We start from the raw sequence: 13,300 nt of genomic DNA on the forward strand, positions 1-13,300 counted from the left end.
GAGTCAGAGCAGTCAGGATCTGCTTCAGAAATACCTCATGCCCATGTTCAAACAATGGTGATTCTTCTTAAGCATACACCCAGAGAGGCAGAGGAAGTGAAAGTAGCCCATTTCAGAAATCCAGGGTAGCTAAGAAATGACCGAGAGGTTTTTGGAAAGCAGAGCTTCCCATTTACATCTCCCAGATGTGTCACCAAAACACCTGGGACCAGAGAAGGAAGAACACTCTGAGCTCACAGCAGTCATTGCAAGTTACTTGCCACTCTCTTTTCACCTTAATACTTCCATGAGCGTCTTTGTACATGTGATAATATAGAATGCAATGTACATTGCTTTGTGTCCTTTACTGGCTTTAGTGCAGTTAATACATGAAACTGACATAAAATGAGGGCTACTTCTAGTGATACATCATTAGGTTAAACACACTTAGTCATCACTATCTAGGCCTTGATCAATCATGCTTCCACTAACAAAGAGGCTGCTGCCTCCATTTACTCTCCTTCCAATCTCTATTCAGTTCTTTCTCACAAAGGTAACCTTGTCATGACTTTATTGGTAATAATTTTGTTGTTCTTCTGTGCATTCTGTTTTGCCTTATTTCTTATATACTCTGCACAAACACTACAAATTAATGTTTTTATACTTCTTAGTATTCTATAAATGAAATGGTTTATATATATTATTCTATACTTCTCTTTTATTCTCCCTCCCTTTTAACATGATGTGTATGAAATTTATCCATGGCATTGCTTGTGGTTCCTGTAATTGTTTCTGAAGTCATTCTAATGGATATTGCATTATACATATTCATTATAGAATGGATGTGCAAAAATAGTGGGTATGATTTCAGATAACATTTCTTACAGAATCCTAGTTAAGATGAACATTCATCAGCTGCTAAAAGAATTGTATTAGTTTTAATGCTGCATAACTAATGGCCACAAACATGCCAGCTTAAAACAGCATCAGTCTGTTATCTGTTCTGAAGGTCATGAGTAAGCTTAGCTAGTTTATCTGCCCTTGTTCTCACAAGACCAGAATGCACTGTTAGATGTGCTAGTCGCTTATGTAGAGGACAGGAAAAGGATTCATTTCTAAGGTCAATCAAATTCTTGTTATAATTTAACACCTTATGGTTGCAGAAGTCAAGTTCTATAGCTGCTGACAGAGGGTCACTCTTAGCAATGAAATGTTCTTCTGATTGAGTCCATACCATACAGTGTCTGCAGTGTAAACATGAGGATGTGAGTGTAGATTCAACATCCCTGCAAAATTAGTAATAGTAACGTACATCAGCAATCTTAGTACTGAGAAGGTGGAGACATGGTGATCCCTAGAGCTTGCTGGCCACAGTCTTGTGAGCCAATGGGATTCAAGTTCAGTGTGAGATCTCATCTCACAAACTAAGATCCCAAGTGATAGAAGAATTCGTCCAATATTGACTTCTGCCTTTCCTATGCATGGGCTCACAGGTATACACTCATTACATGTATGTAAACACACCTATGCACAGGTTCATGCGTCTTCCATATGACCTTCTCTGTCATCAAAGTTAGTCATGTCAATGAAATCTCTGAAGTCCAAAATAGCCATTGTTTAATCTTGCAACCACTGGGTAAAGGAGCTTCTCTTTAATTTATTAGATGCATAATTTTTAGGTCAGCCTAGAATAAAAACAAATTTAGAAGATGATTCCATTATTCAAAGCACTGAGAAAACCCTCAAGAGAAAACCCAGGTCCACATGCACCCATCACTTGTGGTCTGCCCTTCTACTTTTCTCACTTCCCATTGTAAATATTTTTATTTCTTAGACATTTCCATAGTGCCTTCTAGAAACTACTGTTTGAAACTCTGTATCTTGTGTTTCCCTTTATCTCAATGAAATTTTTATGCTTTCTAAAAGATGTCATCTATTGGGTTAAGATATCATAAAATTAAACTAGTGTAAGTTTGTGCAACTTGTAAAACCAGTTTAGTGGCTCATATGAATTGAACCTGAACATACTAGTTTTAGCAATTCTTCCATGTAAATGTAATGCTAGATAGTGAATCTCCATGAAATGAAAATTTTACCATGACATTTCAAGTTTTACATCCTATGACCCATTTAAGACTGTGTTTCTCCCTCAAGGTTGCGTTTGTCTCTATTTCTCTGTGGGACATTTGGCAGTATTTGGAGACCTTTTTGTTTTGTAAAACTGGGCTGTGCTGTTGACAATTAGTAGGAGTAGAGTTGCCACCAAAGTGTTTGATTTTCTTCCTTCCACAATAAAGAATTACCAGCTACAAATCCAGTGCAGTTAAGGTCAAGGAACCATGGTGCATCATTCCCTCAATCATATGATAAACAAAGCATCTGGTCTGGCCTTTTATATGTGCTAGTACACTTCAAGGTTTCAAGATCCTGAGATTCAGGAAAAACTGTGTTTCTGGACACTGTAACCCTGTAGTATTTCTACAAATCCCACTGCAGTACACATCCATTTACTTGTCCTGCCTCAAATCACAATAATTTATAAGGTCTCCCCTTAAACTTTAGTGAGGCACCCTTAAAGGATCACTTCAAATGCTTCCTGTACTTTTGAAGGGTGACACTTAACTCTTTCTTTTTTTTCTGACTTTTTCTCCTGAATTCCCAGGAGGGGCCAGAACTGTGTCAGATTGGCATTAATATCAGAATTCTACAATACAATGTAATTACTGGTACAGATGAATAATATGGGAGTAAAGGTGCTTAGTCCAGATTAGAGCAGACACTGTGATTCACCTTGTATAGCTTGATATTTTATAACACAAAAGAGCTCTTCATGTTTCCAGGACAGTGAAAGCTTTGTTGCAAATGACAAGAACATTTCTCCCCTTTGAAGTTTACAATCCTAACCTAACTCTTATTCTGTTACTGTAATGTTTTATTTTGGATGGCTTTGTACTCCAAACAGAGTTGTAGAGAATTATTTGGGGCAGTCTGTAGATAAGGATCTCATATTTTACATACATTTTAATCAACAAGTTTCAAATGGGGATTTTTTAGACCCCAAATGGAGATTGTTAGACTCTATTCTAAGAAATACTGGTTGAGTGGTCTTTGATAGGGTCTGTGAACTGACATTTATAATACCACAGCATAATGACTCATTAACAATACTTCTATAAAACACTTTGTTTCCTTGTAAGACTCTTGTATGAAATAAAACTGCATCTTGCTTTTGATAAATCAAATTAAAAGCAGTTGTATCTAGCTATCTTCCCAGAGACTCTTGAAAGTATCATTAGTATCTGAGTGTATTTCTTATTGAACTTTCAGTTGTAGATGATTGATGCTTTTCATAGTCTTTATTCGGCACACTCTACCATGGGATGCTGTGACAGAAATTACACGTTCATCTCAATAGATAAAGAAAGGACATGAGGCAGCAGAAAGGTTGAGTCAGGGGAAGAATAGATGGTAACAAGAATGGAGATATCATAAGAGAGGAGACATTTTGGTTTACAGAGAAATCAGGCACTACGGAAATGTCTGGAGATCTACAAAGATGACACCAGCTAACAATCTAAGCAACAGAGGAGAGGCTACCTTAAATGCCCTCCCCCGATTATGACATTGATGACTGACTTTTAAACCATCCTATAGCCTTCATCCAGCAGCTGGTGGAAGTAGAAGCAGATGCCCACAACTAATCACCGAACTGAACTGGAACCCAGATGCAGAGAAGGAGGAGTGAAGAGCAAAGGAGTCCACACCAGGCTGGGGAAACCCAGAGAAACAGCTGACCGGAACATTGGGAAACTCTTGCTCCCCAGACTGATAGCTGGAATACCAACATGAGACTGATCCAGACCCCAGGAGCATGGGTTTCTGTGAGGAAATCTCAGAAATCTCTGGGACCTCCTGTAGAAGTTCAGCACTTATCCCTAGCATAGGTGTGGACTTTCGGAGCCCATTCCATATAGAGGAATACTCCCTGAGCCAAGACACAAGGGGGTGGGCCTAGGCCCTATACCAAAGATACAATAGACTTTTATGACACCCTATGGAAGGCCTCACCATCCAGGGGGAGCAGAAAGGATATGTGACAGGTAGGGTTTTAGTTGGGTGGGGGTAGGGGAGGACGGGTGGGAGAAGGGAACTGGGATTGTCATGTAAAACACTCCTGTTTCTAATTCAAATAAAAAAGTTGAAAAAAAGAAAATTCAAAAATACAAAAAAAATAATAATTTCAAGTTTTACCACATAGTCACATTGCCAAAATTGGCATGGCACTGGCACAAAACACGCATGCATTTCATGAGCAGGTGAATACACAAATACAATGAAATAGTTGTTCACAATGTACTTCTAGTTATCTATGAAGATTAATGAAATGTTATTTGTCTGGAACCAGTGCAAGCTGGAGATTATCACATTAATTAAACAAAACCAGAATTGCAAAAATTCCCCCAATACAAAAACCAACTAGCCAAACAAAAGCCTTGCTGGTAAAATTGATGGTTCATAAAAGTTGTAATAGGCAGGTATGTGGTTGCTCCAATCAATTTGTGAGCTCAGACATGAGAATGGGGTTAAGTGTCAATTTGCCGAAATCTACTATTGTGATACTAAAAAATATGTATGTAACTGCCCTGAATTGCAGATATCTATATTCCAAAGTAAAATCAGAATCATGTTCCATGACTCTAATATTTCTAGAAGCATTTGACATTTAAAGAAGTTAGTATGCTTAGGTACCATTCAGGTACAAACTCAACTAGCTATATTGGCATTTTTAGACTGGTTGCTCAGAAATCTATTTAATCTGACTTTTATGCTTAGCCCAGGACCTTATACAGTTGAACCTATCTAAATCAAGTGTCAAACATCACATAAGTCAGGCCATCACAATGAGATGGCCTGTGCCATTCTGTGACATGTTCACCTCAAAGTCTTGTCTGGCTTCCATCAGGATTAATGCTATCACTTGGAAGCTGTGTCTTCTCTCAGGTATGCTGAGACAATCAGCACCCCATTTCCAGATAAAGGTAATCACCTCAGAGACATTGGGTGATGTTAAAGTCATTTGGGTGCTGGAGAAATCTAAATGGCTACTGACTTTTCATTAAAAACACTTTACAACAAGAAAATTATTTCAATAAAATTATAAATAATAATGCATTTTGACTGAAGAAGTATAATAGCAAAGATACCTAGATCATGGTTCTCCTGTACTCTGTGAGTGTCCACAATGGGTAAACAGAAGCAAAAGGCAGAGAAATAGTTAAGAAAGTTTCATACTTATCGCACTTCTGTTTTAACATCTGTATTTGTATTGCCATTGTTATGGTCTTGTTTATACAGCCATTTCTAAAAGAGACTGTTTCACAGAAAACTTCTGGTCTTCTGGGTCTTACGATAATTTTGTCCTGACTTTTTCAATGTTTCATGAGCCACACATATAAGAGCTGTGATGTAGATGTGTCTAGTGGGGATATGTTCTCCATTATCCATTTGTGTGTCCAATTGTGTTTTCTTTTGATGTGAAGAACGATTTCTTTGGTGAGAGGTGGTAGCTACACTTATCGCTGAATATCAGGTATTTAGAAGTTAATTAGGAATTATGCTGGTCTAGCATAGTGGTGGTAGTGGCTGATTTTCTCAGGTCCTTGAATGCACTAGCCCAGGGAAGCTGGCTTGGATTCCAGTACCAGGCATGATTTCCATCCTGATGAGTGAGACTTGTGCCCAATTAAACAGCATTGGTTGCCTCCACCAGGTGAGCAATGCTTCATGCAACTTTATTAATATCTTACTATTATGGTAATTGTCATGTCTCATAGATGATATAACTAGGTAGGACTATTTAAAACTGTTTTCTTCCATTGGCATCTTACATAGTATTTTCTGGAAACATGAATGCTAAACTGCAGAAAAGTGGTTTTCAGTTTAAATCCAGGTGAAATCATCTGAGTACCATGTTCTAAGTATGTGGGCTCTTCAGCAATATGGCCCGATACTCAATTCCCTAAAGGCAACCAAAGGTAAATCTACAATCTATATTTTAGAAGGATGATTTTCCTGGGGTCCCACTACTAGATAAAGAACTACAAGCAACTATTGTCTTGCAGGAAGGGAAATTCACCTTCCCAAGGATGATCCCCCTCATTAGTTGTCTAATGAAGTGTGGTCAGCCTTGAAGCCAAATGCATGCAAACAACAAAACTGGACTGAATATTTTATCTCTTTATCTATCTATCTATCTATCTATCTATCTATCTATCTATTTATCTATCTATCATCTATCTCTCAATTATCTCTCTTTGTATCTCCTTATGTGAAAACACACAGAAGTAAGATATAATTGAAAAGAACAGGCTATCAACTTAAGTGGGCATAGAAGATATTGAGATTGAGTAACTGGGAGGAACTGGAAGAGGAAAGGGAAGAGGGAAGTGACATAATTCTATTTCAGTTGAAATCATTTAAAAAATAATCCTTACGTTTCCTTCAAAGGATGCTGAGACAAGGGCCTATTCTCCTTAAGGAACTAGAGACTGCAAAGAGACAGATTGGAGGAGGAAAGACTGGATGCAGGTGAATTATTAATTTGTTACTATGAATACTGAAATCTGATTTTCGAGAATTCCCACAGACATACAGAGACCACTGCCTTCCACAAGTTGAGAGGGATTCCAGCTGGATATTGGGCAAGGATTATTCTGGGACCTTTTCCCAACACTGCTGGACTCAGTTTATAAGTGGGCTACTGGAACTTCCATGCCTTTAAAGAGTCCTGTGTTAGAAAGTAGAAAATTTTCCTTTGTGGCCTTTGTGATGGAAGGTTAACAGGCTGTATGGCATTCTGACCTGCAGGAAAGGTCAGGGGTTGTTTTCCCCACTGTCAGCTGAAGTCAAAGCTCCTAGTGTCATGTAAATAGAGGAATCTGCTATATACAGAGTCGTGCTTTCATATTAGGAGACTGATATTTCTGTATTTTTAAGCATCATATAGCTAGAATAGATCTATATTTTTCTATTTCCAAAATTCCCTAAAGTCATTAATCTTCATGTTCACTTCAATGAGTATTGACTTTTTTAAAAAGCACAAGCTAAAAGAAAAGTTTACACTTGACTTCGTATGTTCTAAAGTACAGCATATGCCCCCAAGCATAACGACTGGACTAAAGGATATCTGCTAGACAATTGTTTTACGTGATGTGGATCTCAAGTCACCTTAAAGAGAATTTAGAGAAATATCATCTACATTAGTGTCTCTCAGGATAAATTATTTTTAATTGAAAAAAAACCTGGAATATCATAAATTATTACAGAAGATTCTTTTAAGCCTGAAATCTCCTATGTACATTCATACTCTGAAGTATTTTTCTTATATGCAGAAGGATAGAATTTTAGGTTTTACTCCTGCATATTAGACAGAAAAGCAGATGATGAGACTATTGATTTTGGTAAAATGTGTGCAGTGTAGACGAAGCATTCGCCATCTGCAATATTTACATGTTGGAGGGTAAGGCTTGCCAACAGAGCCCTCCTTAATTGCATCAGCTTGTCCACTAGGGGCAAGAAGGATGATAAGGCTCACCAAAGTGTTATAGGAAATGGTGGCTCCTAAAATCAGAGTGTTTTATTTCAGTTTAGCAGCCAAAGCTTTACTTGAGCTGAGCTGAGAGTCTTATTTAATGCCCTGATATTGTTGGGGCACTAGCCATCTAGAGAAGTGGCATGGTAAATGGCTCATAGGTTTGCTGTTTCACCTTTAACAAGAGATAACAACTGTATATGATTTTAGGACAGCCTTTTCTTTGACAGACTATAGTTTTCTTTTGAGACATTTTATAACAAAACTTCATCTTGTTGAACATGGACATTGATATCCGTACACAGGTAGCTGAGTTAAGGAAAACTACAGCATTTACACTCAAGTTTTCTATTCTTCTTAGTTGCTATCACTGGCTAGTTTTGTATATAGCATTTCTATAAATAAATGCTGTATAACTAGGAACATGCCATTTTAGTGCATGGTAGACAAATATGTGTTCTGTGACTTCTAAATTTTCTGCCCTTAAATATCCTCATCATGTCCTTTTATCATTGTGTTTCTTAGGACCTAACAAACTTGTTGATACATTTACAATAAACAGTTTACAACAACAGATCCTGAATGATTTTGCTTTTATTATACAGTTGGACTGTACTGTCTTAAGGATGAGTAGTATAGCTTTTCATATCTCTGCTTTTAATAAGTTTTCATCCCAAAAGGGCATCTTGATAATGGCAGTGTAATGGCAACACCCAAATCTGATGATTTTAACACCTTATACTTTAGAGCCATTACCTGTAGTAGATTAGATTTTCAGTGAAAGCATGAAAATTATGTCATAAATAGGAAATAATATATTTGGGTGGTGGAACTGAATAGAGAAATGAGATGGAGCTAGGAGAGCTAAAATGAGGGGGGATCAGTTAAATGCAACCTCAGTAACATTAAATTATAATTATTCTTTATATTAATATCCAGTGCAGCCACTGCAGTGAGTCAAAATCTGATCTAGAACCTAAAAGTATAATGTGTGCTCATGAACATTATCTCCACTTACATGATGGTGTGGGTGTGTAAATGACACCACAGCTTTTTCAAATTCTTAAACATGGGAAATACAGTTTTGCTATATCTCTTCTTTATATGCATGCCATAAATAATTACTTTCTTTTCAAACTTAATTTTCTTTTCTGTAGAGCACAATCATAACAGAACCAACTCTTGGTTGTTTCCATATATAAATACACACATATGTGTTTTTGTAAATGACTCAAAGGAGATTTTGTCTTCTTTATTATAGAATTCCATTGATGCCCATGATGTACTGATCTACAGAAAGTTAGTGGTGATATTACTTTATAAGTTAGGCATAATCAACTTAAGATTATTAATAATAAACATAAATTATATCTATCTATCTATATCTATATAGATATAGATAGATAGATATAGATAGATAGATAGATAGATAGATAGATAGATAGATAGATAGATAGATAGATATAGTATTTCAACTGAGCAAAGCCTGAAATATTTTACAAATAAATCAGTTTGCTCTTTCAAACTGCTTTGATGTGGCTGCGATCATTTTTAGTTTATGCATCAGAAAACTATATCAGAAAGCATTGATTCCTAACCAAACAATACTGAGTAATAGAGACAGATGGATTACAAGTCTCTATTGTGGTCCCTAATGAAGCTGTGATGGGTAGTCATCTATCCTTCTTGAATTCATCCATCAGTGACCTCTGCAGCTGCAGACAATCAGATGCAATATTTGAGATTCATTGTAGCAGCCCTGCAACACACTAAATTCAAGGATTCATTATATACACATTTAAAGACAAAGAAAGGTCTAATACATTTTAACACTGCTTTTTTCAAAATAATAATTTGAAACAGCAGTAACAGTTCTGATCCTCTAGAAGCCCACATTAGGCATTGCAACAGGAACCAGAGCCACCTGCAGACCTCAGTAATGATACCAGACCAACAGGGTGAAGCTGGGACGGCATTCCTTCAGACCTAGAAACTCCATGAAGCCATGCCTAACACCTTCTTGGAACAAATGTGCCTTCATGCTAATCAATGCCCACAATACCCACATCATTTGGTGCTATTGGTCTTGAGTTTCCATCTGTGGATATGCTGTTTAAGTCTGAAATTAATGTGGCTTGTCTGAACTTCTCTGATGAAACTAAAGAGTACCACAGAGACACCACTAAGAATGTGTGTACAGTCATAGAACACTTTGACCCTCACTACATTCTCTACCTGCTTGTTACAGTGGACCTGGACACAGAGGGACCTGAGATCCAGATTGGGGTTAACAAGGTGGAGCTGACAAAGGGAGACTCTCTCTCTCTCTGAAGATCACTCTGAGCAATTCCTATATGGAAAAGTGGGAAGAGAACATTGAGTGACTTCACTACACGAATACCTGCAAGATGGTAGAGGTGGGCAGCACGATCTACTGGATGGCAGGCTCATTTCATTGTAGGTGAAGGAAAACAATACTGACTTCCTGGTGTCAGAGACAGCAAAAAGACAAGGGCCTTCCCAGGGCTTCTGTGGATTTCCCTGCTGTGTCAGAAAAAGACATCAGGACCTGAAATTCAGAATAGAGCTGGATGTACACCTGGGATTTGAGAATCTTTCATCTGCAAATGACCAATGTGTATAAAGTTAGGCAGATCCTAGAAGAAAAGGCACTACCAACAAGATCATCTGCAAAACTGAGAACCATGGAGTTGTACATATGTTTGATGAAATTTTGGAAGCTGGTGAAGTGATCATAGTGGCTGGTGGTGAGGTAGGCATTGAGATTTCTGCAGAGAAGTACTTCCTAGCACAGAAGACAATGATCAGATGATGCAGTCTACCTGGGAAACCTGTCAACTGTGCCATACACATGCTGGAGAATATGATCAAGAAGCCTGGCCACGCTGTGCTGAGGGCACAGTCCTAGATAGAGCAGATTTATTAACTCTGTCATGAGAAACAGCTAGAAGAGACTACCCTTTGCTGGATGTTTGCACGAAGCACCTGATTTCCTGTGAGCCTGAAGCTGCCATCTACTGTATGCAGTTATTGGAGGAACTCTTCCACCTGGTATCCATTACCAATGACCCCAGAGATTCCGATGCCATGAGTGCTATGAAGATCACCTTCAAGCATTGCAGTGAGGGCATTATTTCCTCTTCACGTATTGCAGGAGTGTCCACTAGGTGACCAGATACTGCCCACATGTTTCCATCATTGCTGTGACACATCATCCCCAGTCATCTAACCATGAGCGTGTGTATTGTGACATCTTTCTTATGCTGTCTAAACATGCAGTCCAGGATGCCTGGGTTGAGAACTCAGACTTTTCTGTGAACTTGGCTATGAATGTTGGCAATGCCCGAGTCTACTTGAAGAGGGGAGTTGTCGTCATTGTGTAACAAGGTGACACCTTGACTCTGGCTTCACCAACACCATACTTCATGGTACCTGTGCAGTAATGACACCATGGGAGTCTCTCTTCCACCACACCCCATCCCACAGTTTAGGCAAGCAACACAATGCTTGTAGTTTTCCTCTGTGCATTAGTGTGGCACTGGTGAGCTGGAACAGCACAGAAAATTAATACCTTTAAAACATGGAGAAGAGACCAGCTGACCCGTATAGGCTCCTACTTGAGCTATCGATAAAAGAGGATGCAGAACTGGAAATCATCTGCGTTTATCACAAGAGGACAGCAATATTTCCATGTTCTTTGTTCCTGCAGAAACTCTTGCATCGTGAACTCTTGAAGCTCTAGCCTGGAATCAGGAGGCAGGCAGCAACAGAAGGGCTTAGGACACGAGGTTGGGATGCCAGTGAAGATTACCTTCGGCCCTGGTCCTGACTTGCTTCATGAACAGCCTCCTGTATTCCCCCTTGTACACTCCACTCAGCTCTCACCACAGACAACCACTTTACACTTCACTTTCCATTTGCCTACTACTTCAGCCATCTGTAGGCCTGTTGCTATAGTGCCCACGTGTATGCCAGTAAACAACAGCTGAAGCAAAGAAAAAAATTGAAATGTAAAGATTAAGCTGCCTGGAATTAGCATATTGAAGAAAACATCTCCCTTTAAGTGAAGTGTATTGTTCAAATACATTATTTATTTTAAAGCTATCATAGATTAGAAAAACTGAAGATAAAGGACAGCATAGACAAAAGAAAAGAATTATAAAATTCAAGAAAAAAAATGCTGAAAGTTCTTGTGTTAATACCAGGGGCTTAAAATCAAGTAAATATCTTTCATTTTTTTCCTACCCCTTCATTACCCCTGTCACTACATCAGACTTGCCCATATTCACCCACTCTATACTGCTAACTCCTGTAAAGCATAATCACTCTAGACTGATTTTTCTTTCCTTCAAGTTAACAGTAAAACTTGTGTATTTTGGTATTCATCTGCTCTGAAGATATAATCACAAGGGAAGATTCCAGGACATAGTGTTTTTCTCCAACAAAGGCCACTTATGTTTTTGAAATGAAGCCTAGGCTGACTCCTGTCATATTTCCTGATTTCAGTCAGACCCACTAGGAAAAAAAGAAAACATTGATTTACCCAAAAGGATTTATGTTTATGAAAGACAACCATAGAGCAATACATGGAAGGAAGACAGAATATATTCACAATGCAAGAATAAGTGTTAAGACATATAAATATTAAACAACTTTTGGTGATAGATTACTTCAGCAAAGAAAAGTTATTCAATGTCTAAGTCTAGCAACAGAATAGTGAAATGAGAGCCAATTGCATTGCTGTTGGAAGTACAATCTGGAAAGAGAAGTAATTTGGCTATATATAATGAGTATGGTTAATTCTAGTTGATGAATAAATCCCTTCAAAACTGCAAAATGGCACAGTCCATATTGAGAACATGTAGCACAGTATTAATAGACATGCTCAGGTACTGGGAGAATGCTGTAATTATCAACACACCACATTAAGAAAAACAAAGAATCTGGAATCACAAAGATTTAAATGAATTAAACATCAATAAGCAACAATAGAGGATGATCATAAGATTATAACCACACTTGAGAGAAAAAAGGGAAGGAAGTAGAGTGAGTACAAGCAGAGAGGGTTAATTTTAAAGCAATTGATTTTTAATGGTAAGATCCTTTTGCTGAAGACAGCATGTCTTAGTTTGGGTTTCTATTGCTGCGAAGAGACACCATGACCACAGCAGCCCTCATAAAGGAAAACATTTAATTGTGGCTGGCTTACAGTTTCAGAGGTTTAGTCCATTGTCATCTTGTTAGGCAGCATGGCTGCATGCAGGCAGACATGGTGTTGACTACATCTTGATCAGAAGGCAACAGGAAGTGAGATTAGTGTCACTCTGAGCAAAACTTGCTCAAAAATGACCTCAAAGCATGATGTCACAGTGACACACTTCCTACAACAAGGCCATTCTTACTTCAACAATGCCTAACAGTGCCATTCCTTTTGGGGCCATTTTATTTTAAACTACCACACAGTGCATGCTTGAGTCATAGAACACGTAGAAACCAAGCTGGTACCCATGCAGAGGTTTTATTCCTGCCCACTACTTTTCATAGTGCTTGAAGATGAACACTACTAGAAGAGACATGTAATCATCAACCTTAACTATCTGTCAAACTTGCAAGCTACAATAACAACTAGCTTGACAAAACATGTCTGCGGGTGCAATAATGGAATGAATGTCATGGGTGTAACCAACCACTTCCTGATTAGACTTAAAC

At 38.2% G+C, this 13,300-nt stretch overlaps 1 pseudogene; it reads left to right on the forward strand.

Annotated features, from left to right (window-relative positions):
• The first annotated feature begins 9,509 nt into the window (after positions 1 to 9,509).
• On the forward strand, positions 9,510 to 10,762 carry LOC113835375 (annotated as a pseudogene).
• Positions 10,763 to 13,300: the final 2,538 nt, after the last annotated feature.

This window comes from Cricetulus griseus, chromosome 4 (assembly GCF_003668045.3).
Source record: "Cricetulus griseus strain 17A/GY chromosome 4, alternate assembly CriGri-PICRH-1.0, whole genome shotgun sequence".
Classification (NCBI taxonomy): Eukaryota; Metazoa; Chordata; class Mammalia; order Rodentia; family Cricetidae; genus Cricetulus; species Cricetulus griseus.